At 36.0% G+C, this 26,479-nt stretch overlaps 1 protein-coding gene across 3 annotated transcripts in view; it reads left to right on the top strand.

Annotated features, from left to right (window-relative positions):
* The first annotated feature begins 6,396 nt into the window (after window positions 1-6,396).
* The window catches only part of hs3st1l2 (heparan sulfate (glucosamine) 3-O-sulfotransferase 1-like 2), a 72,942-nt gene continuing 52,859 nt past the window's right edge, over window positions 6,397-26,479 (top strand). For 2 of the 3 annotated variants that reach the window (XM_087252345.1, XM_087252346.1), the window contains exons 1-2: window positions 6,397-6,444; window positions 7,525-7,682. The gene's annotated coding sequence lies outside the window, so the exon portion shown is untranslated. The remainder of the gene's footprint in view (window positions 6,445-7,524; window positions 7,683-26,479) is intronic. The other variant, XM_087252347.1, reaches the window with a different exon arrangement.

Genomic DNA, 26,479 nt, shown 5'->3' on the forward strand with positions numbered 1-26,479 from the left:
CATTTCTTTCTCCAGCTGAACTTGATCTGCTCATGCAAAGTTATAGCAAATATGAGTGTATATATTTAAAAAGAAGCAACCATCTGTGAAACAAAGACAGTTAAAGTGGGAAAACAGCTGCTCAAGTTAATGCGTAATTTTTAATTTTAAGTATTTAAACATTTTAAGTATAATAAAATAAGTAATGTAATGTGTGACGTTTATACTTTTTTTCTAAACTTTTATACACGTTTATCAGTTTTAATAGATTTAACAGTGCACTTGTGTGTCTGCCTTTTTATTGATCAAGTGATAGAGGTTGATATAACATTAAGAAGGTAAGTAGTAATAAAATAATTTTTAGACAGAATACTAAACCCATTAATCTAGTAACAGTGCATGTCGAAGGTTAAGCTAATTAATTATGAAAAAAAGGACAAGCCTCGTACAAGACTATGTTCCGTGTGTGACAAAAATGTAGGCAATAGCTGTGTTTCCATCAAAATATAGGCTATTACATTAATTTGTGCAAATCTGGAATAACGCCTAAAAATAAAGCAGCGTTTTTATCCAAAGAGTCGAAGAGAACACAATCGTCACTTGTGCCAAATATCAACAGTAAAAACAGAATTTACTGCGGTAGAATAAGCTGCGCCAATGATTTTTTATTTAATTAATGTACTTGCGCCTCAGAAGACAATTGACACACAATGAACACGTGGGGGCATTTGAAGCCAGACGCGGAGATCTTGACACACTCCAGACGCTCTGAGGTAATTAATAATATACACTAATACTGAAACAGTAAAGGCATTTTAGAATGACTAAAACAACATTTAAGATGTTCTGCAGTGTGCTCAGTCTGCTGGTTTGTCCATTCACACGTTTTCATCATCATCTCTAACAAACCTTTTTTTAATGCACATACTGTAATTTGTTAAGTGCACTTAGTAGTTTATGTGCATCTTATCAAATAAAAGTTTATCCTACTCAGTAATGCACGTTTTATTATGCGTATTTTCAAAAGTTATGTGAATCATGACGTTTCTATCAATCCTTTTTATGCACATCTCCAAAATGAGCTCTAAAATAGGTGTGCGGAGACGTAAGGCTAAGGCGAGAAATACCGCTTTATCTTTAAAAAAGGGGAGGAGACCAACAGAAACTCAGAGTTTAAAGAATAAAACCTGCTCCGGACCAGGTTAGATTCACAGAGTAAGTTACCATGGTAACTGACTCTGAGTTAAAGTTACCTTTCTTTCAGAAACAGGCTTGACTTACCCTGATTTCTCGAGTTTAACAAACCTGCCTTTTTGAAACGGAAAACCCAGAGTTTCTCTCATTTCAGGGTTAAAATACTCTGAGTTTTCAGTTAACCTCCTATCTGAAACAGGCCCCAGGTCTTATATTTAAACCTTTGGCTAATAAGAGTCCTGAGTTGTGTTTATGCTGTGTAATTATACGCTCGGTGCCCAACATTGAAGCCTGGCAGAACACACACTCTTTAGGCCCCTAGAAGAGTGACCGGCCTGGTCCTTGTCGTTTTATTACAGCACTTAACCTTCCACCTGCTATTAGAGGACGCATCTCTCCGAGTGAAGCTATTGACTCTGGCTGTCTTCACACACTCATAGACTAGAAGAGGAGGAGGACTTTGGTGTAAATGCCACATGATTTACTACCATTGTAAAAGTAAATGGCATACAGTAATACCTTGGCCATTACTCCCGTGAATCTTTACAACAATAAATTTTTGTTGTATACTATAAGCTATTTCCTTAAAAGGAACTGGAGCAATCAAGGTACCTGCATACTCGTAACTCTCTTCCTCTACTCATCATCTTATGGATTTTATATTAGCACTAAAATCATTTTGTTGCTACAAAAAATATATCAGGTATGACCTGGTCAGTCTACTGATCACCCTCTACAAACTTGAGACTTGAGCACTCATTTTATCTTGGTTATATTTTCTACATAGGCACTTACCTTCTAAGACAACAGTCTTAGTAATAATAATAATAATAATAATAATAATTCCTCACATTTATACAGCGCTTTTCTGCCACTCAAAGCACTTAACACATATTTTTTGGGGGGATCTCCTTATCCACCACCAGTGTGCAGCATCCACTTGGATGACACGACAGCAGCCATATTGCCCCAGACCGCACACCACACACCAGCTGACTATTGGAGAGGAGACAGAGTGATGAAGCCAGTTATGATATGGGGATGGTTATGATGGAAAGAGGCCAGTGGGCAAATGTGGTCAGAATAGCAAGGTTAAACCCCCATCTCCTACTCTTTTTCAAGCAAATTATAATGACAACACAGAATCAGGACCTCAGTTTAACGTCTCACCTGAAAGACGGCGCTCACTGAGCAGTATAGCATCCCCATCGATATACTGGGATGTTAGGACCCACACAGACCACAGGTGGAGCACCCCCTGCTGGTCTCACTAACTGTACTTCTGGCGGCAGCAACTTAGTTTTTCCATGTGGTCTCCTATTCAGGTATTGACCAGGTGCAGCCCTGCTTAGCTTTAGTGGGTGACCATGTGAGAATTGCAGAGAGCTAGCTGCCCGCATCCTTATGATGCAGGGATTTTATCTGCTGGTAATAATAATGAAGAACATAAATACTGCATAGCACATTTAAATTTCGGAGAATACTTTATTTTAATTGCATGGAACTATTTTTAAAAAAAATATGTTTTCAAGACTGAAAACAATGATGTTTTCAATGAATTTTCAATGAATTATAATCAGACTTTCTCATGATTTGTATCAGTCATTTTTATTATTATTTTATTATTTTTTACTTTGTTTTTACAAATTTTGCAATTAATCCAATAATATAATCCAATTATAGCCTAAAAAAATATTTGCACAATTGTGTAAATGCTGTAAACTTAAATTAAACCATAAATTAAGAGATTTGAAGGAGAAATAGTGACTCGGCGGTGCAGTGGGTAGGGCTGTCGCCTCACAGCAAGAAAGTCGTCTGGGTCAGTTGGCATTTCTGTATGGAGTTTGCATGTTCTCCCTGTGTTGGCGTGGGTTTTCTCTGAGTGCTCCGGTTTCCCCCACAAGTCGAAAGACATGCGGTACAGGTGAATTGGGTAAGCTAAATTGTCTGTAGTGTATGTGTGTGAATGGGAGTGTATGGGTGTTTCCCAGTGATGAGTCGCAGCTGGAGGGGCATCCGCTGCATAAAACATGTGCTGGATAAGTTGGCAGTTCATTCCCCTGTGGTGACGCCAAATTAATAAATGTGCTAAGCTGAAAAGAAAATGATTGAATGAAAGAGAAATATTTCAATACAAAACCATACAACAAAATTATAATTAATAAGAATGAAATAATGAATAGTTATAAAGAGAGCTAAAACTAAATTTCATGTATAAAATAAATTATTTATTATTTTATTTATAAAATTGGAATTTATATATATTCTAGTACTTTATTGTCATAATTATCATTACCAATCCAAATTTTTATGAAAATATGGAACTGTTTTTTTTTTTTTGCAGTTGGAGGCATTTGAATTTAAGACCTAAATTAGGCATACAATTAAAGAGGCATCCAGAAATGCAAATGTTGTCTGTGCATTTCATTTTTAAGGTATACGTGAACTATTTTAAATAACTAATTGTCAGGAAACACTTCTCAGCCCAACACAATCCACTAAAACAAGGAAGGCAGAATTATTGTACTGTATGTATCTTTCCTTTTCAGCAATACACATTGTTTTAAAAAAGGCGTTAGTTATATTCCTGCCATTTGTAGAATTCTTACAAATTAAATAGAAAAAAGATGAATAGAGAACAATGAAAGCCACTTCAAATAAGACCATTATGGTAAATCTCCCAAATGTACCTGAATAATTCAGTAGTGTGCGTTTAGGTGCAATGGGAGCTCTAAACAAAGGCCACCACACATTTCCTGCAGAAACACCACACAATCCTGAGGCTGCTTTTTAGGATGAAAGTGTTTGTATGGCACTTTTTTGCTGCATTAACTATGAATTGAAGTGATTAGGCCTTTATAAAATGATTTAAGTGCCTGGATCTCTCATGCACTAAGAAGCCTCTTCACAATTAGTGTCAAGGAGGTCTTTTTGTGGAGGATGGTTGTGAAGGATGTGCAGGTTGAGATGTCATGGAATGTTGAGATATATTGCTACTCAAAGGTTAAAAATGTTTTATAAAGATCTCTCAGATCCTCACCAGAGCACTAAGTGGTTCAAAAATAGGACAATATTTTATAATATTTTTACATTTTATCATAAGCTATTATTAGCACAACATAAATTATTTTCCTGGGTCACCCGCTTCAAATGATATAACTCGATTGAATGGGCATTATTAGCGGTTATCAGCTGATAGATACTGTATGGGAAAGAATGCCATGAAATGATCCAGATCTGTTTTTACATTAATGTGACGGTTGGGGTTAGGGTAGGGGTAGACGTTAATGAAATACAATTAATGGGAAATTTTATGAATAACTGTAGTTCACATATGGCTGCGGCCGGAAGTTATCTACAGATATGGCCACTGAGAAAGCTCGTTTCTTGTAGTGCTGCAATTTGTCACGCGTAGCTGATTAACCATGTGGATGGACGACAACAGCCTTCTGAGCCTATCACTAGGCACAGAAGGCCCCTACTGGCCCATATCTATCAGCTGATAACCACCAATAATGCCCATTCAATCGAGTGATAACATCCCAATCGGCTTTCTGGGTTTATTGGAATTATGTGCCTCTAAATTATTTAATTCATTCATTTTATTTTCGTCTTAGTCCCTTTATTAATCTTGGGTCGCCACAGCGGATTGAACCGTCAACTTAACCAGCACATTTTTACGCAGCAGATGCCCTTCCAGCTGCAACCCATCTCTGGGAAACATCCACACACACTCATTCACTCTCATAAACTACGGACAATTTAGCCTACCCAATTCACCTGTACCATATGTCTTTGGACTGTGGGGGAAACCGGAGCACCAGGAGGAAACTCACGCGAACGCAGAAAGAACATGCAAACTCCAGAGCACCAGGAGAAAACCCACGCGAACGCAGGAAGAACATGCAAACTCCACACAGCAACGCAAACTGACCCAGCCGAGGCTCGAACCAGCGACCTTCTTAATGTGAGGCGACAGCACTACCTACTGCATCACTGCATTACCTATTAATTATTTTAAAATGTAAATTACATTCATAAATATGCTCTGGATACATTTTGTTGCATGTTTCACATGACAAATCTTCTAGAGAGCACTTATTACTAGGGTTGGACGATTTACCGGTACTATGGTAGTATCACGATACTATAATAGCCTCACGATCCTATGGCTTCAAAATATTTCCGGTGCCACTGTAGTTTGTAAACGGTAGTATCATCATTAATGGTTTTCTACAATGGACAATGTTGCATGTGAAAAATCACTAAAAGTTCAAGCGCACATCTAAATTAGTTTATTTCTGTTCCTGTTAATGTGATTTAGTAGCTTCAACAACCATGACAATCTTTTTAAAAGAACGACTTATAAAGAGAAATGTTTAATTACTTTGATTGTTACCTGATAAGAGAAAAAAAAGATGAAAAATAGCAACAGGAAACATTTAAATACTTTTTGAACAATTCATATAGCTTAATTTTGTTGAAAAAAGCTCTTTTGTAACAAATTTCATTCAGAATAATGAATGTGTTTTTGTTAGTCAGTTATCTACAAAATAAAGAAATAGAATGAATACTGTTACGATTGACCGGGTGGATGGAGGCAAAAAGTGTCACAGAAGCCGCTGGTGAAAGTGAAGAGTGATTAAATTACACAAAGTGAAAACAAAAATCCAGCAAAAAAGTGAAAGTGACAAAACAACAATAAAGAAAATAAACTATTCAATATTTACAATGTTTATACAGGCTTGTTCAGCTAAATCAAAGAAACGACCTGAACAAAATCTGTTACCACTACTGACACAAACACAAACACAAACACAAACACAAACACAAACACAAACACAAACACAAACACAAACACAAACACAAACACAAACACAAACACAAACACAAACACAAACACAACCTTCTCCTACAACTAACCACATCGAGTGAATGTTTGGGGCCAATTTATAGTATTGGCCTCGCCCATGGGTTCAACCATTTTACTGGTAGTAGGTTGACATGTAGACATAAAATACATAAAAATACATTCAACAAAAGTATAAATTAATGCAAGTAAATGAATATGCATACAAAACTCAAAATACAACACAACAAATAACCAATACAAATTTAAACAACAAAACTGTGATTTTTAATTACTGACCAGGGGGTTGTGACCCTGATAATGTCATGGAAAATGGCTGCTCCAAAGTTAAGGCGGGAAAAATCTGTATAAATGGCTTTGTTTGAAAGTTAAACAGGTTTGGTGCTGAGAAATGGAAACTGGTAAGTATATGTAAACTCTCTATGTTTGGTTAATAAATGATGTTTAAAAGAAAATGTGTCTGTGGTTATTTTAGTGTTGATGTGGGCTATTGTTTGACAAAATTGAAATTTTTACTTAAACACAATGCTAATCTTGACAGAAATAACAACATATACACATTACACAAACACACGCATACATAATACAAATAACACAAAGGTCCATGTTTAAAAGTATGTATTTTATGTATGAGTGCAATATGATGTGTGTTTGTGAGTCACAGTGTCTTTAGTTTTACACCGTGACATACATTTTAGGTGAAGTGGGGTGCAAATAATACTTTTTCCCCTTAGGTAATTATGAGTTCAAGTAGGCCTATTATAACATAAAATATAGTATTTCTGGCAATTTTCTTTATAATTTGAGTTATGAATTACAGTATCGCAATACAACTTGGTATTGTGATACTTCAGCTGGTATAGTATCGTAAGATTAATTAATGGTATTGTGACAACAACCCTACTGACTTCACATGTTACTTAGGCTGTATGTCCACTAGATCATTTTTTCTCCAGCCTAGGGTTTGTTGTCTGTTGTTTTCAATGGTTGAGCGTAACCTTTTGAGTGCCTGCAGCATGGCGAGGGGCTTATCGAGGGTTTTATGGTCAACCCTGAGAAGTTGTCGTTTTCTCAAGTGTTGGAAGTTGAAAAACTCAGCCCCTATCATTGTCATGTTTGAACGAACCACCAAATCACTGTGAAGGAGGAGCAAGATAATGGAAAAAAAGCTTGCTGGAAAAAGGATAACAGCTTAGCAATTTTAAACAGTGCTCTCTTTTCTGCAGACTCCTGTGTACATGCATCTTTAGGGTACGTCTTGCTGTACATTTTTAGATACACATCCTACTGTACACATTCACGAGAAGGTGTGGCTTTACACTTCACCTAGCAAACCACTGACCTTAACCCTTCCCTACCCCCAACAAATAATGTTTTCAAAAGCAAACGTACTGTAAGATAAAAGTGCACTGCTGCCATGTAGGTCTACCCTAATTTTACATTTACATTTTACATTTACATTTGCTTTTGTGTCTTTTTAGAGGCACGCTTCACTGGACTGGAACCCAAGCATTCTGCATGCTTGTACTACACCGAAGAACAGTTGTCCAATGCAGACATCTCCCGGAAGCTCTGAGAGTCTTTTATAGTGGCTCCCCGATGCTTGCAAATTTGTTACAAAATACGTGAAATCATGAAGGTAAGAGAAAGAGCAAGCAAGAGTGCCAACAGAGAGAGACATATATGCTAGGGATATACAATAGTAAGTTTTAAACAAGATAAATCAATAGCACATTCCTCACAGACACAAGCTGCACTCTGCTAGTATTGTTCTGTAAAGGCAATCTCACTCGCTTGACAGAAATACATGCATTTCATTCAGCCACACTTTTGATTAGATAAAGAAATCCTGGTATCAATGGCTGGCCATGAACAAATCATTTTAAATACCTTGCATTTATTTAGTTTAAGTTAGATATGAGACCTTGGGAGAGTTTTGTGTTGTCAGATGATTATGCAGGTTCATGAAAACTTGACTGGAAAAATAAATAAATAAATAAATAATACAAATAATAAACTCATTTTTATAATGACATTCAAATAACTTTTTTTGCCTATTGCAATAAACAATATTTTAATTCATTTTAGTAATGAAGCGATGAAATTGTATCTGAGTATTCTGATTACCTTCAAATATGTGCTTCACATTTCTTGTTGCTGTTGTTGGGGGTGAAGTGGGGTGGAATACCTTGCTGAAATTAGATTTTGCAAAGTGAGATATTGCTCGTTGTCTAGATCATGGGTGCCCAAACTTTTTCTTATGAAGGGCCAAAAGCAAAACTTGATTGAGGCTAGTGGGCCGAAGGTAATTATAGTTGCCATGGTAATTTCATAATTTATTTATCTCATTCATTCATTTTCTTTTCGGCTTAGTCCCTTTATTAATCTGGGGTCGACACAGCGGAATGATCCGCCAACTTATCCAGCAAGTTTTTATGCAGCGGATGCCCTTCAAGCCGCAACCCATCTCTGGGAAACATCCACACATACACACACACACACACACACACACTCATACACTACGGACAATTTAGCCTACCCAATTCACCTGTACCACATGTCTTTGGACTGTGGGGGAAACCGGAGCACCCGGAGGAAACCCATGCGAACGCAGGGAGAACATGCAAACACCACACAGAAACGCCAACTGAGCCAAGGATTGAACCAGCGACCTTCTTGTAGACTTGTACCCACTTGTGTCGCCTAATTTCTTTAATATTATTAAAAATTACTAGAAGAAATTGTTTTATATTAACTAATACATTATTTTTTATTTACATTTAAAATGAACTTATTACAATAAAAACAAAAAATTCTAATTTATAACCAAATTCTGCTAGTTTTTGCTGAACTGCTTTACCGCAGTCACCAGTTTGTCCTGAAGCTCGACATGTATGTCGGCGGACTTAAGAGGCAGAGCGGAGTCGATCGTGACAACGGGGTTCGTATCCTGTAAAGAACAGTTCCAGAAAGTGGCTAAGACAAAAACAAAAACTAAAAAATAAAATAAAATGGCAAATAAAAGAGCAAGAACATGGTAAAATCTGAAAACATGGTACAAACCAAAGGGAAGGGCATGGGCAGGTCAATTGGTGCTTTTTAAAACACTATAGTTTGGGTTTTGGGAAGGAGGAGGCTGGGTTGGGTAGTTCAGTCGTTAAGTCAGTTAGTAAATCAGTCAGTCGACAGCAGCCTTTGGTGGATTTGCGGGAGAACAGCAGACGTGAATGGCACTCGCAAGAGAATTTTGCGATTTGAAAAAGCATACACAGCGGCCTCCTGGGACGTATTTTGCTCTTTTCAAAAATGTATTTTTCAGAATGACCCTGGCTTGCTAGTGCATGCCTTTGGACTGTGGGGGAAACCCGAGCACCTGGAAGACCCATACAAACAAAGGGAGAGCATCCAAACTCCACACAGAAACACCAACTGGCCCAACCGGGACTCGAATTAGTGACTTCTTGCTGTAAGGCAACAGTGCTAATCACAGAACCACTGTGCCACCCTGTGCCATTTTTATGAATTTAATTTAATTTAGAGTGCTCAACTGACTTTTGGGTGAAAGATGACATGTAAAACAAACAACAACAGCAGCCAAAAAAATCTTTGAAATATTTTTAAAATATAAACCTTTTTCAGACTGTAAAATTACAAGTTAATAATTACAAGTTAATATTTGTAAATATAAAAATATTTTATTTCTAAAAGGTGTGTAATTATAAAAAGGTTTTATGAATGTTAACAGATCTTCATGGAACCATTGATGTCAACAATAAGAACCTTCTGTTTCAAGAGTGTACAAACAATCTGTTAACATATTTATGCCATCTCTGCCAAAACAGATCATTAAAAAAGTGAGGCTCACGTGACGTGAAAAGTAAATCTTTAAGTGTACAGGAGGAAGTTTTCACCTGTGCTGTTTGTTTAACACTGAGGTGCAGCTAACAGAGAGCGTTGTCTGGAGAGACATACAGAACGACAGATGCACAAAGCAAACAACAGCTTTTACCACGAGGGACCAGGCCACCATCCAGGACCTGACAATTAGATGAGCTGGAAAACAGACACAAACACACAGCGAAAGCACAAAGACACACACAATGACATGCACTCATTTAACTCACATACATAAACACAATGAAGAACATATCAGGGCCAATGCAGATGATGAAACACATAAGCATCATCAAACACACACATTGTGGAAAGGCTCATGTGCATGTGATGACAGAGACACACTCCCTACAGACGGTGCTGCCTGACAACCAATACAAGCTCGATCCCACAAGACCTCAGTCTGCATGTAAACCTTAACTCGCTCTTTACTCCAACAGAGCAGGGGACGCAGAGGTCTAATAGTTGAACGGAGAGATTTTATCTTAATTATGAGGTTTAGATTAAGCTGCTGAATAATATTAGAAAGGAAAACATGTTAGAATTTTAGAAATGTGATTGTTCACTGGGCGAAGAAAATGTAACGGTCACAAATCAGTGAGGTTACTAATGCCTTATAGGTAATTTAATTAATAATTAATATTCACTAATTAATCAGAAATTCACTTTGGAATAATAGTGCAGTATTCAGCAAATATAAGTACAGCCCTCACAAATCACAATTTTTTTTTAAATACTTTAATATGCAGCTATACAATATTATATTTGTGCATATACATTAGTCAGTACTGAAGCCAAATCTGGAGCTTTTTTAACAAAATAACTTAGGATAACAGTCCAAAAACTGGTACATCCAAATTTATATGTTATAGAAAAATATTAAAGACACATTTAAAAAAAATAAGAAAAGTGAAGAGAAGCAAAAAATAGAAAAAATTTGTTGAAATTTTGTAGGTTGTAATTTATTATTTATTTTTTTATTATTTGCTTGAATTTAATTGAATTATCTTTCAATTTCAAAATATGTTTGGTGACTTAAATTATTATAGTAATAAACATATCTGTTTGATAAATCTCTTTTGTTTAAATGAACTAAAATACATTGCCTATATTCACTGAGAAATGGGTGAAATTATTCATTTTCAAAATTTGGTGTACTCAATTATGCTCAGCACTGTAAATGTCACCCTGGAGCACAAAAGGGAAAAATACATGTCCAGTTAAAACTATAGTTTTTTATTTTATGTCAAAACTTGTTTGGTGTTTTGGTCACACTTTAAAATAAGGTACATTAGTTAATGTTAATTAATGCATTTAATAACATGAATAAACAATGAACAATACATCTACAACTGTATTTGTTCATGTTAGTTAACGTTAGTTAATGAAAATAGAGTAGTTCATTGTTAGTTCATGTTAACTCATGGTACATTAACTAATGTTAACAAGCATGGAGTTGGATGTTAATAATGCATTAGTAAATGTTTAATTATGATTAATAAATGCTGTACATGTGTTGTTCATGATTAGTTCATGTTAGTTAATGCATTACCTAATGAACCTTATTGTAAAGTGTTACCGGTGTTATATTTTTTTTTTTCTGGGTTTTTACCTTAAATGTACAGAACAGTAGAGATTACAGACAGGAAAGTGATGGGAGCAGAAAGAGTGGATGGATCAGCAAAGGACCTCAAGCTGGGAATCAAACTCAGTTCACTGTGAGCACCTCAATGCTATATATCGAAGCACCAACCACAAGGCTATTGGCGCTTTCATAAATATATTAAACCTTTTTTTTGATTTGTAATATGTATCACCACGAACCGCATTTTAAAAACTTTAAAGGCAATTTTCTCATTATTTAGAGGCAATTTTAAACTTTCTCATTATTCTAACCTTCAGATTCCAGATTTTCAAACAGTTGCATTTCTGCTAAATATTTTCCTAGCTTAACTAAACTCTGTGTACCCGATACAGGGTCCATGATGTTGTTTACTTCTGCGCTCTTTACATTTTAAATGTCCGTACTGGCCCAATACCCTTAAAAAAGGTAAATTTTCTCATCAGTTGAAATAGAATAACTTTTGCATAGATTATGATCGAGAATTTTTTTTCCCTATGATTACTGACATGTGCAGGGAACACCATTTATTTACAGCAACCTAGACCACACAGAACCTAAAAGGTACACTTTCAAATTTGAGTTTACAAAAAAAGTGCCTCTTTTTGGAGGGGTTTATTATAACAGACAACATATACAAATATTTAAATCACTTTTGCATTTACACCGCTGCATGTGGATTTGGGAAGCTTTTGAATTTGGGTAGGCAAAATCCAGGCAGAAGGTCCAAAATAAAATCAATCAAAAGCTCATTGATTCACCATGCATGTGATGTAAAATTGTAGACTAGGAAAAGTAGGAAAGTGGAATATTTAGGGGGAAATGCAAACATTAGTGCACTTCATTTTACAATGCATGCACCTAAAACCAACAAGTAAAGTAAGGTTATACAGTATGTTTAGGAATTCAGGCATCAAGGTTAGTACCTCATTACTCAGTCACTGTAATTATTATAAGTGTATTTATTGTTAATAAAAGACTATCATTTACAGTTTGCCTTTGACTGAGAGGAAAGAAAAGTGATTTTTAAAAGTAAAATTTTAAGGTGAGACGGAATGGTGGCGCAGTGACTAGCACTGTCGCCTCGCAGCAAGAAGATTGCTGGTTCAAGCCCAGGCTGGATCAGTTGGCATTTCTGTGTAAAGTTTGCATGTTCTTCCCGTGTTGGCATGAGTTTCCTCCAGGTACTACAGTTTTAGCTACGGCTAGTTGAATTGGGTAAGCTAAATTTGCTGTAGTGTTTGTGTGCATGTCCTAGTCCTCGAGGTTGGGGGTTGAGCGTTGGGTTAACGGCTCACCTCGTAAAAATTTGATGTTACGAAACACCCATTTGGTGCAGCTAAATATGAACTTCTATATAAAAGACCCTGGGAGTAAGTAAGTCAAATTTCAAGGTAAAAAAAAAACATTTACAAATCATGATTTTTCAGTGTAATACTGTAGATGGAGATCAATACAAATATACAAGATCAGACATTTCACTTATATTGTGCAAATTCTAAATAAAGAGCCAGATCTTAATATTTCCTCATACTGTCCTTAACCCAAATAGTCGACTTTACTAATTGTGTGGAAATCCATTACTTTAAACCACTTGAAACCAGGTGAACTAAACAGTGCTATAGTTCATATATAGAACATAGAACATCAAGTACTATATTAATTCCACTAGTGCTGTTTAGTTTCACCTTGTGTAAAAACGTAAGTCGTTTAAGTCAATAGTTTCTATGTAATCTTTTATTAAAATCCACAATTTGGGCTAAGATTGCATTACAGTTTATATAGAGCTTGGTGTTGCAAGCCTGGCTGTCAAGTGATCTGACTTTCCTTGAAAGAGACTTTGATGACCAAATAAACACCTTGACTCAATCACTGACCTGAATCACTAGACTGTGACATGTGAGAGTTTTGCATTAAATGGATGTATATAGTTTCACCAGTGGGGAGATTTGAGGAATGGCACATCTGGGCCAAGGACAAATCTATTGTTCTAAAAGTGGGCACTAAAACAGTACATTTGTTCCTTCTCTTTCTATTCTTCAAAGGACACAGTTACCGGTATATCTACAAAATCAAATTCATGGTTATTATGTAGGACTCCATATGAAACACTCAAGGTCAAGGTTTTCAATTAGCATTTTGACCCAAACCCAACAATCAAACGTTTGCTTCATAAAGATTGCTTTGTTGTTGACATTCTGGGCGATTTTATAGTAGCAAATAGTATGTGTACTGTACTCTCTGTGACATCATTCTGGATCAGGCTATATTGTTATTTTAGTATTGTTTATTATTCAATTTTATACTATTTACTCATATGTGACCTGGGCCACAAAACCAATCATATGTGTGCATTTTTTGGCAGAGATACAACTATTTAAAGATCTGGGGTCTCATTTATAAACGTGATGTATGGACAAAATAGGAGCAGAAATGTGAGTACTTCCTACACAAAAGTTCAGATCTATAGAAACAAAGTTGACTGGAGAGTGTACACAGCTGCATGTAAACTCCAAATGAACATTCATTCATTGATTAATTCTTTTCGGCTTGGTCCCTTTATTATTCAGCGGAATAATCTGCCAACTTATCCAGCATAGGTTTTACACAGTGGATGCCTTTCCTGCCACAACCCAACATTGGGAAACAACCATACTCACTCTCTCACACACATACACTACGGCCAATTTAGTTTAGTCAATTTACCTGTACTGCATGTCTTTGGACTGTGGGGGAAACCGGAGCACCCGGAGGAACACAGCCGACCCAGCCGGGGCTCGAACCAGCAACCTTCTTGCTGTGAGGCGATCGTGCTACCCACTGCACCATCGTGACACCCTATTTTATTTCAATTACACATCATTTTTACTTTTAAAATGATTCCAAATAATTCTTGGTTCATTTACGAATATTTTATGGATACAACTACTTTACCTCAACACCCTATTTGTTTTCAATACAATTTCATTCAAATTATAGGGCTCGGAGAACAATAAAAAAAAGAGTAAAAAAATCAATAAGTAAACAAGAAAAAACATCCAGATATATTTTCTTGATACTGGTCTGTATCATGCCATGTATGTTTTACTTTCTGCACATTATTTTGGGTGTTTCTGTACAACCAGAAAACTTCCTTTCTTGTCACACATTATTTGCCAGTGTGAGATTTTGTCCAGATGGGCATCCCTTTCTTCTCCCTCTCGTACTGTCGGGAAATCCCACCAGTGGCAAGTTGGAACTTGAAAGAATAAAGGCTCATGCGGTCACTTCTCAGCTTTCTTTTGATTTCTATAGTAAATCACAGATCAAATTCTAGTAAACACCACATTTAAATGAAAGGGGACCTATTATGCCCCTTTTTACAAGATATGTGTATGTAAAGTTTCAGCATAAAATTCCACACAAGTCATATCTATAACTCATTAAAACAACCCCTTTTCGGCTTTGATCCAAATTGTTGCATTTTGTGACTGTCGCTTTAAATTTAAATGAGATGGAGTTCTTTTCAAAAAAGGGTGGAGCTACAAACACATATGCATCAGGATAGCAGCAGATTTAAAGCAAGACTAATGCTATCTCTGTGAAATACTGAAATTTTGAAAAGAAGTGACTCAGAAGAAGGAAATCTGAAGACAACAGTGTTCTTTTGTGCATCCTAAAACTCCACATTTATAATGCCTCTTAGTTGCTGACATTATCTTCAGCAGGTACCTTGTGAAAACTAGAGTGGCAGATGGCTGCTTCTCACTCAGGCCTGTTTATGCTAATGAGGGAGAGATCGTCACTAATGGGTAGGACTTTCCCCCTGTCATGACATCTACAAAGAAAGAATGTCAATCAAAATGTTTTAGCAGATTGTTTTTATTAAGTGTAATTCTAAAAATATAGAGTTAATTTATTTTTTACCATGAGAGGCTGGCTATATTCACACACTGTTTGCATACAAACATGTTTAAACCCCTTACAAAGGTGATTTTTTAATTTTTTTTTTTTTTTGCGTAATAGGTGCCCTTTAAGTGAGATGATATTCTATCCATAACTATTACAATTTTATATGATTGTTAACTGAGCACTAATACGTGACAGATGTGAAAACAGCAAAACACAATGTCAGCAAAGGCATCCTTACACAACAATGTTCTGAGACAAAAGAAATAAAGAACTTCTAAACATGCAAATTAAAATAAACTTCAAAAAACCTGACCCTCACTTTCATACACAAAGACATACAGTTTTAATCATAGTTTGTAATTTTAACTGTAAACAGGAGTACTACAGCAAAAAAATCTTTTATCACACTATGTGCTCTTGTGTCAGAAAGGAAGTCTCTCCTTCAAAGGGTACTCGATAGTAGGGTTGCCAAGTCCAAGAACATTTTCCAGCTCACTGACAGTTTAAAACCCTCCCAAAAGGAATGATAAGTAGCCAATTTTTGGTTCATTGTTTAACCAGAGGCAATTGCTGGATTCCCACAGTAGGAAAACTTAGCTTCTCTGATCATTTGTGATACACATACTTGTATATACAGTATAAATATTGTATATAGTCCTAAAGTAGGGCGGCATGGGCACTCAGTGGTTAGTGGTCCCCTCATTGCAAGAAGGTCGCTAGTTCGAGTCCTGGCTTGGCTAGTTGGCATTTCAGTGTGGAGTTTGCATGTTCTCCCCGTGTTTCCTTCAGGTGCTCCAGTTTCCCCCACAGCCCAAAGACATCCATTATAAGTGAATTGGGTAAACAAGATTGGCCGTAGTGTATGAGTGTGTGAAAGTGACTAAAATTGGCTGCATGTATGTGTGTTTGTGAGAGTGTAAGGGTGTTTCCTAGTACTGGGCTGTGGCTGAAAGGGCATCGGCTGCGTAAAACATATTCTGGAATAATTGGCGGTTCATTCCGCTGTGGCAACCACTGATAAATAAGGGACTAGCCGAAGGAAAATTAATTAATGAATGTTAAAATACTGAGTACATGTTGCAAAAAACAAAGTATTTAAAAAAACAAATGACGAAAACATTAACATTAACAACACTGTCCACAGTAAATAGAAGGAAACAAGATGTTTTTGGAGTTTTTTTTCTCACAATTTCTGGCGTTCTTTAAAATGTGAAAATCTCTCATCAAACTGCACAATTTCAGCTATTATTTAAGTGCATGAAACAGTCAGTGCTAAAGAAGTAATACTTATAAATGTGTCAACATTTAATACTGTTAGTTATGAGATAGCCTTGAAAAGAATCCTTAAAACATTATTTATGCTTGTATGAAGTTGTCTGGGTTAGTTGAACAATCTCTTCACATTCATGCTTGAAGCACAAATACCTACTTGCTACAGTACTACATCTAGGGCTGGGAAATATAGCATAAATGCAATATCGATAATTATTTTCCACATCGAATGAAAACAATATCAATATAAGTTGTAAATGCTTCCAGATTTGAAAGAGTGTCCCAACAATGACTGAAGCCACAAAAATTAAAGAGTCCATTAGATGCCACAACATATTTTCGGCCGATACATTTTTAGTAGCCAAAAATTTGATACTTTATTTTTCACAACACTGTTACATGCAGCGAAGCTGGACCCCTTCACCCATACACAAACATTACACATTTCAAGGGAAGACAGGTCAGTCGAGAGGTAGCATAGAAAAATTGGAAATAAGATACATTGAGAAAAAGGAGATAAAAAACCCCTCCCAGACAGTCCTTGAAGTACGGCAATATCAACACACTTTTAGATTCCCAAATGTTGCACATTTCTGATGTGTGATTGGCTCTTAGATCAATATAAAGTAAAATAAGTCCAGAGTTTATTATTGTTATTGACAGAAATTTTATTTTGATTCGATATTACATTGTTTATCGGCCCAGCCCTTACTGCAGCATTAAAAAGGTCATAGTCCCTCCCTCTCTCTCTCTCTCTCTCTCTCTCTCTCTCTCTCTCTCTCTCTCTCTCTCTCTCTCTACATCCCTGTAAAAAAAGTCATGTTGGAAAATGATTGCATGGCTTACACTCTAGCCTTCCTGTGCTAATCTTCAAGGGGAGGAAGGGTGGTGTATGTGACACATGCTTATGTTCCCTTATCCAAACGAGACTCTCTCTCTCTCTTCATCTATCTGTCTGTCTGTCTGTCTTTATTATCCACATGCACAACCACACACATCCACACAAGCTGTGGGTTGTTTATGTGGTTGCCAGGGATTTCTGAAAACCTTTGATGGTTGGGAGAGAGAATTTATGATGCAGTGACTTGGGGATTGCATTTGCATTTTTTTTCAACAGTTGTTTTTAGCACTTGTGCAGCTTCTTCTCAGATACAATACCTCATGGGAAATGGACATTCGTTGTCCTACACGTATAATATTGAAATATCACAGTGGAGATCGAAATCAGAGAACAACTCGCAGTTTCTTAAATTTTGAGGTCACCACTTAATCCTATTTAAAGTTATCCTAAGTAACAGAGCAGCTTTTTAAGCATATTTCATGCATTTGATATATTCTGAGACACAGTATTAAAAGTGGCATATTTGAAGAAGAACACAGATCAAAAGTAGAGGATACTTTCAGAAAGTTATTGGTGTTAATCTTAACCTATAGTGGTAATTTCCTTATGTGAAAAACTATTTACCAACGCAATTACCAACGCTACCTCACAACAATTCTCACTGTTGCTGGTTTGAGTCCTGGCTGGGTGACTTGACATTTATGTGTGGAGTTTGCATGTTCTCTCCATAATTGCATGGATTTTCTGCGGGTGCTCCAGTTTCCCACACAGTCCAAAGACACGCTATAAGTGAATTGAATAAACTAAAATCGTCTGTAGTGTATGAGTGTATGTGTGAAGGGGTGTGAATGGGTGTATTCCAATACAGAGTTACAGCTGGAAGGGCTTCCACTGTGTAAATCATATGCTGGAATAGTAGGTGGTTCATTCCACTATGGCGACTTCTGACATAGAAACTAAGCCGAAGGAAAGTGAATGAATTAATAAATGGCCGAAGATGGCTGGTTTTAGGGGTGGGATTTGGTGCTATGCCTTTTCATATGACTGTAAAATTAGCCAATAAACTGACAAAACATAAAATAATTATGTTGCCTTGTTCGATCAAGCTCCAATACCTTTTTTCATCCAAAGATGCAAACTAGATTTAACTGGAAAAGTGGAATATTCAGTCTGATCTCATGAGGAAATGTAATTATTTTATGTTTTGTCAGTTTAGTGGCTAATTTGTACGAATTCGTATGACTTCAGTCCTTTGAAAATGTACGATTTCAATAAGGCATGGCACCAAACCCCGCCCCTTAACCCAACCGTCATTGGGGGATTAGAAAATCGTACTAAATTGTATGAATAAGAGCATATGAATTCATACAAATTAGCTAAATCAAAAAGTTACAAATCGCCTTTGAAAGTGCATTTGTGAATTAAGCACCGTTTTCATCCAAAGAGCAACAAAATTCGTTACAGAACAAAAACAGAACAAAACCATCACTTCCTCATGAATTGTGGACAAATATCAAAAAGAAAAATTATATTTGCTGGTTAGGAAAAGACATTTGTTTTTCCTAATTATTGAATTTGGAGGCATTAAACCCTATTTGGCAGGCAAAAATATCAAACTACTTTGATGACAGACTTTAGCTAAGGGATTTTAGAATTACCAAAATTACATTTCAGATGTTGTGCAATGTGGTTGGTCCACTGGTTTGTCCATTAATGCTCTCCCATTGTGTTTGTTTTTGTTAAACCAAAATCACATGACTTTTTTGATATGCATGCTGGAATTGATTTGGTAAATGTGTTTCCATCTTAATTTATTTACATTTGTGCACATTTATGCGCAGTTGTAATTCGATCATTTTCCTATTTATTGAAAACAGCAGCTTTTCATTTTCCATTTGTCTTAGTACACGATGCAACTACAGAAAAATCGAGCTTTTAATTTTTTTTGAAGGAAACACTAAAGGTCTAATCCAATTCTATGATTTATAAGCTAAGCTAAAATTGCTCCCACTAGACACAGTTTCTCCCCAAAAAAGGGTTAAACGTAATTATTTAAACCTAGGCGACTTGTTAAATGAGCCTATTTCCAAAAAAGTGGAGTGTTCCTTTAAAAAATAACAATAACAATGATATTATTTCTGAATAAAATTAAGTGTTTCTAAATAAATTTCTCCTTCCACTAAACACACATGCTGAAAATCTGCACACACTAACCACATTGTAGAGAGCTGAATCTAATCCCGCCTTTTCCATTACACACACACACAGACACTTTCACACATTTCCCCAGCAGACCTGCTCCAGTGTGGGTCGGTGTCCGTGCAGCGGCTCCAGCATGACGTCCACGAGAGGTCTAGGGGCTTTAGTGTGAAGCTCTGAAGAAGCACAGAAACAGATGACTGATTTCAACACAAACACTCAGAGCGTTCTAATCAAATCCCTCAAATGAAGCAATGAGTGAGAAGATTGATGGAAACTCATTAGAAATCAGCTGTAAGGGGAATGATGCCCATTAGCATTACACAATCATGCTCTTGACAATTCACCTGCTTTCTTTTCTCTTGTGCTCTTTCTTTTGCACAGGCACAAAGACTCCCACTCTCTTTTTTCCTTATGAAAGTCCTGTGACATTATTATGGTAGGGGGGAGAAACTGGGGCTTGTCATCACCATGGTTACACTGTAAAAATATGTATATTAATTAACAGATTCCAGTAGTTTGGGATTTATGGGTGTTTCCTTTAGTTTACACTTTCAAATAGCATGATGAAGGCTTGATTACTGTGCTGATGATTTTTGATGTTGAAAAGTTTCAAGAGCCCCTATTATGGGTTTGAAATTGACCTTCTATGCAGTGTGTAACCCAGCATAGTGTAACACAAGTGAAGTGAAATATCCAGCTATGGCTTAAATCTGAAAGTGCACCGTGTTTAAGACTATTGATTCATCTATAAAAGAGTCGACTCATAGTGGTTTGAATGAATCGCCACTGTAACAAGTCTTTACACATACACTATGGACAATTTAGCTCACCAAATTCACCTGTACCGTATGTCTTTGGACTGCGGGGTTAACCGGAGCACTCAGACAGAAATGCTAACTGATCTAGCCAAGGCTCGAACCAGCAACCTTCTTGCCGTGAGGTGATCGTGCTACCCATTGTGCCACCGTGACGCCACTCAATCTTAATAACTGTTTATTTTAAATCATGTGCCTTTTTGGGTAGTTTAGCTATATTTTATCCTTTATTTGATGTATTTTATATGCTATTATGCTTATTTTGTTGTATAATTTTTCTGTACAGCACTTTGGCTCACTTCTGTGTTTGTTAAGTGCTCTATAAATAAAGTTTGACTTGACTAGTAAACTAAAACTGGAAGAATAAAAATAAAACAATTACAACAAAACAACTGAAATAAAAACTATTTTAATATTAATTTTATTATTATCTTCATTAAAAATGTGATATACTAACATAACTAAAACTATATAAAATTATTTAGGAAGGCAAAAAGTCACAAAATGGTAAATAACTAAAATTTTAAACTGAAATTAATACATACAACTATTATTAAAATTGTAAAACATCAAACCATTGTTTTGGGACAACACAAAATGTACATAGTGAACTTTAAAAATGATTACAGCATTTAAAACAAATGAGAACACTAGAATGTCTGATATAATAGTTGTGCTACAAGCCCCAGTGTTCTCATTCAGTGAATATAAAGGTACTCCAATCATACATCTCAATGATTACAGTAATAAATATAGGAAAAACATGTAAATGCCATGGAACTTTTCAGCATTTCACTGCTTTTGCTTTCCATACATGTGTATGTACTATATGGAGCAAAAATGATGGTGGTGACAGAACTTTGCATGTATCACCTTTGACGCACCAAACTAAAAATAGAGGCACAGGAAAGCGCGCCGCTCCAGGCCACTTCTGATTGAGGTGATGCGGTGTGAGTTGTGGTAATTGTCCAGCGCCCCTGCAGTGCCCCCGCATCGGCCCCAGTGACAGAGCAGAGGAACACACGCTCCTAGCTCTCCAAATGACTTCTGATCCCATGGGACACAAAACACACACTCGCACACATACAAAGTAATTAGACACATCTGCACACAGGTGTGTGAAACCTCCCCTTCCCTAAAACCAACCTGTTTCCTTCTTGACTAGCATCCCAGCATGTAGCTGTACCACATGATAGCGAGCAACATCGACTGTAGAAACGAGAGCCTACTACAACAAAATGCAGAAGTGAGTGTATTATAGCAACGAAAGCCTTGTTATCTGCTGTCTTCTGGCAGAAACTATTAGCTTAGCGCTATTAGCTTCCTATTAGCTTATTGTCCATTGATTGCCCTGGGGCCTGTTCATCTGAGGACCTGCTCTGGGCAAATGGCTGCAACTTGATGCAATAACAACCTCAGCACAGCGTTCTCCAGAGAAGAGGGCACTTTAGGTTTACAAACACTGCTTCAGTCATATACTCACAGTATTTAACAGTAATGAAAACCCACTCAAATGCATGAGTGGGTTTTCATGGCATAAAACTACCCAGCAAGCATTTTTTGTTTTTAAAAGATGTCTAATAGACATCTAAACATAGTCATCTTGGCTAAAACAAGGCTAAATTTGGGCTGTCAGTGAAAGTTCTAATAGATGTATAAGAATAGGTCAAAACTGGACTAGTCATCAAATCAACAGAAATGAATGACTACACATAAAAATTCTATCCATCTGATGACTAGTTATGGGTTATTCTTAGATGTCTATTAGATTTTCACTGATAGCCCAAGTTTAGCCTTGTTTTAGCCAAGCTGTGTTTAGATGTGTATTAGATGTCTATTAAACACAAAATTGTTTGGACGTCACACAGATGTAAAATTGATGTTGGACTCTAACGTCAGACTAACTTTGAATTTTGTTTGTATATGAAAATAGGATTTACTTCAGAACCCATTGTCAGTTTGAGCTTAGACTCCAATGTCACGATGATTTCACAACATAAAACCAACCAAAGATAAACCTCTACTGATGTTAGACTTTAACGTTGTATGAATGTCATATCATGACGTTAAGCTGATTTTTGATTTTGGTTAGTTTATGCTACTACCTACACTGTAAAAAAATGCAGGATTCCACACAATTTATTCATGTTGTCCCAACACAAATTAATTAAGTTAACACGTTTAACAAATTTAAATGGATAAGAAATAAGAAAAAAAAAAGTTGTCCCAATGAAATCTCAAGAATTGTGTTGTTTAAGCTCATTTTAAATAAGTAGTTTGAACGAGCAAAAAAGTGTAAAACCAACCAAATATTCAGTTAAATTCATGTTTATTTTTATTGCGCTTTTACTATGTAGATTGTGTTGAAGCATTTTATCATAGAAGTTCTAGTATTTTAAAACTGTATCAATCCAGTCTTCAGAGTTGAAGTACAGTTTAGTTTAGTTCAGTGTGGTTTAAATTTCACTCCAGAAAGTCCAAACACTGAAGAACAAATCTATCCATGTGCACCATCGAGTCCCACACAAAGCAAGCCAGTGGTGACAGTGGTGAGGAACAAACATCACAAACTAAAATATCAACATCAGCTGATGTTAGTAATAGATGTCAGCTGACGTCACAACCAAAATAGAACTAAAGATCAGCATCATATGATGCTGTGTGCCTGCTGGGTGGTTACAGTTTTTCAGCTTTCTTCTAAAATCTTCTTTTGTGTTCAACAGAGTAAAGAAACTCACCTAGGTTTTTAAATCACTTAACAGTGAGTAAACAGTAACATTAAATGTTCATTTTTGGGTGAACTGTCCCTTTAAGTAGTGCACTATTTGAGGAAGCAGCCAATTCAACTGGTATCTGAAACCATAGTGTACATTCTGAAATGCACTCAAATTAATCCCACAATGTCAGCGGAACTTAATGGCTAGATTTTAAAACAATTATAATTTCAAGCTGAACAGAAACAAAATGGTGCATACTTACAATATTACATTCAGTCACCTCGAAGTTAAGTATCAAAATAGGCAAACATACAACACATCTCACAAGAATAAAAACACAACAACTTTATAGATACATTTCAATAAAATAAATAAAGGGGCTTTGCAAAATAAATTAGCTTATAAAAAATCCAGCTTAATGAGTTTTTTGGGGCTGGGTTGGGTTGGGTCGGGGTTGGGGGAGCGGAGGCATTTTGGAAGGACACTTTTTATCCAAGACTAAAAAAGGGTAGGTTGTGTGCCTGCAGCCAAGGCTCGAACCAGCAACCTTCTTGATGCCCCACAGCGAAATATACTGGTATAATCTTCTAAATAAGTTATTCATTCATTCATTCATTTTTCTTTTCGGCTTAGTCCCTTTATTAATCAGCGGAATGAACCACAAACTTATCCAGCTTATTTTTTATGCAGCGGATGCCCTTCCAGTCGCAACCCAACAACAGGAAACAAAATATGCTATCATTATTATTATTATTATTATTATACATACATGACAGAAATCAACTTTTTTATTACTTACTAATAGCTAGCACAGGATCTGACCAAGAAGCTAAATCTCTAATCTGTCTGAGAAATTTATCAACCAGCAAAGCAAAAACAAAAAACATCCCCTCTGATGCTCAGTTGTTTTCATTCACTCCTTTAAGTGGACTATATTAGTAATGTAATTTAGAGAATAGTAAATGAGGGTATAGGGGGTGATTTTAGAAACTGCATTAGACACATTAACTGGAATGGAGTTAATCCTCTTGATTGTTTCTGTTGATGAAATATTAGGTCAGTGTAAGCCTTCAGTCTAAATTTTCTTAAACCTAGAAGTCACTTTATGTCAAGAGACAAATCATTACTCTGTTCAGCACTGAATTGAAGAGTGTTGAGCTTGTTGAGATTCTCTGCATTATCCTGTTCTCTCCTACATTTGTTTTTCATAAACAACAAGCTTTTTTGAGGGAATTGAGCGAGTCAAGAGCACCTCGGAGGACACAAGCCTTGGCATGGTTTTCTCAAGGAAAAAGAGCACTTTAAGTTTAAATACACAACTGCAATCTTCCTCATAGTAATAAAAAAAACTCAAATGGCTTGAAGCAATTATACTTGAACGCTAAGACATGTTAACTGGAATGGAATGATAATTCAAATGTCAAAGTAGCTAAATAGACAAAGAGATCTGATTTATTCATCCCTCAAGGGGAATTGTGCAACCAAATAGAATATACTCAAGGAAAAAAACAAAGAGTAATTTTTTTTTGAGGAACTACTTTAGATTCATTCAGTGAACATTTCCATTAGCACGAACAATACCCATTTGAACATTATTTCAATAATCTTAAGAGCTTTTTCCAACCATAAAGTACATTTTGTGGAATGAACAGGCTTTATATTGTAAAAATATTTTTTAAAAATTCTGTATTTTGTGATTCGTGTTTTTTTTTATTTCCTTTATTTATGCTTTTGAACTGCATTGTGGTGACCTTGATCTTTTCACTAACAACTTTCAATGCTGAAAAGTTAAAAAAAGTGACATTTATTTACATTTTTAATAGTTAGAAGTGATTTATTGTCTGGATTGGTGTCGTACTGAATTAATCTGTCAGTATTTTTCTATTATTACATTATTTATTCAATATGTAGTTTCAAACAACTAAAATGTGAAACGACACAGTGGTTCATTGGTTTACACTGTTGCCTCACAGCAAAAAGGTTGCTAGTTTGAGTCCAGACTGGGTCAGTTGACATTTCTGGGTGGAGTTTGCATGGTCTCCCTATGTTTCCTCCGGGTGCTCTTGTTTCCCCCACTATCCAAAGACATGTGTATACATTAGATGAATTGAATAAAACTAAATTGGCCGTAATGTATGAGTGTAAATGAGTGTGTAGATGTTTTTCATTACTGGGTTGCAGTTGGTAGAGCATCTGCTGTATAAAACATATGTTGGTTAAGTTGGCGGTTCATACCGCTGTGGCGACCCCTGATGAATAAATGGACTAAGCCGAAGGAAAATGAATGAATGAAATAAAATGTCAACAAAAGTTAATTTGTTAAACTGAACAGTAAATGTGTAATAAGCAGGGGTGTTGGTTTTTTTTAACCTTACACTGGGTCAAACATGGACCACAGAACTGTTGGGTTAAAAAATATTTTCAATTTAATAATCCCAATTAGGGTTTTGTCCATGGTTTACCCAAAATTGGTTTAAAACTTAAATATTTAAAATTTATAACCAAATAACTCGTTTACATCTTGTTATGGCTATAATAGAATAAGACCATTATAATGTCACTGTAGCAGATATTAAGTAGTCAGTACTAATACTTTGCTATTGTATAAGTATTTGCAAAGGTACTTATAGTGAACAGAATGTCTAAAAGGCACTATTAAAATAAAGTGTAGTGTATCTTGGTCTGACATGCTGTACTGAATCATTGTTCTCTGGAACCCAGACACCTGAATCAGCTCTTTGATATGGCAAATGTCTGCTTGTCTGGAAGACTGCCTGGTTATGATGCCTCCATCTTTTGATGAATTACTGCTGCTATGATCAATAGAAATTACATACAGACACCTCTTTTGAATAAAATTAGGCTGTCTGCTTACCATGGCTGCTCCTCGTTGTTCAGTGTTTTAGGTAAACAGTGTTTATTTATTTATAAATGGAAAAAAATAAAATTGTGTTCTGAATATGTGTAATAAAGAAAGAAAGAATAATAATAAAGAAAGAATAATGCTTTGTAAAAAAAAAATGCTGATTTATGCGCAATAATTTTGGGAGCGTCATAACTAAAAACTTAAAAAAATAATACCTTTTTAACTTTTATTTTAAGAGTTCACCGTTAGCTGATGATTAATTATAAAGCATGTTTGGCATGCTGTCCCGGGAGAAAGCCCTGAGCTTGTGAGATCCT

This window comes from Danio rerio, chromosome 5, assembly GCF_052040795.2.
Source record: "Danio rerio strain M-AB ecotype USA chromosome 5, GRCz13ab, whole genome shotgun sequence".
Taxonomy (NCBI): domain Eukaryota; kingdom Metazoa; phylum Chordata; class Actinopteri; order Cypriniformes; family Danionidae; genus Danio; species Danio rerio.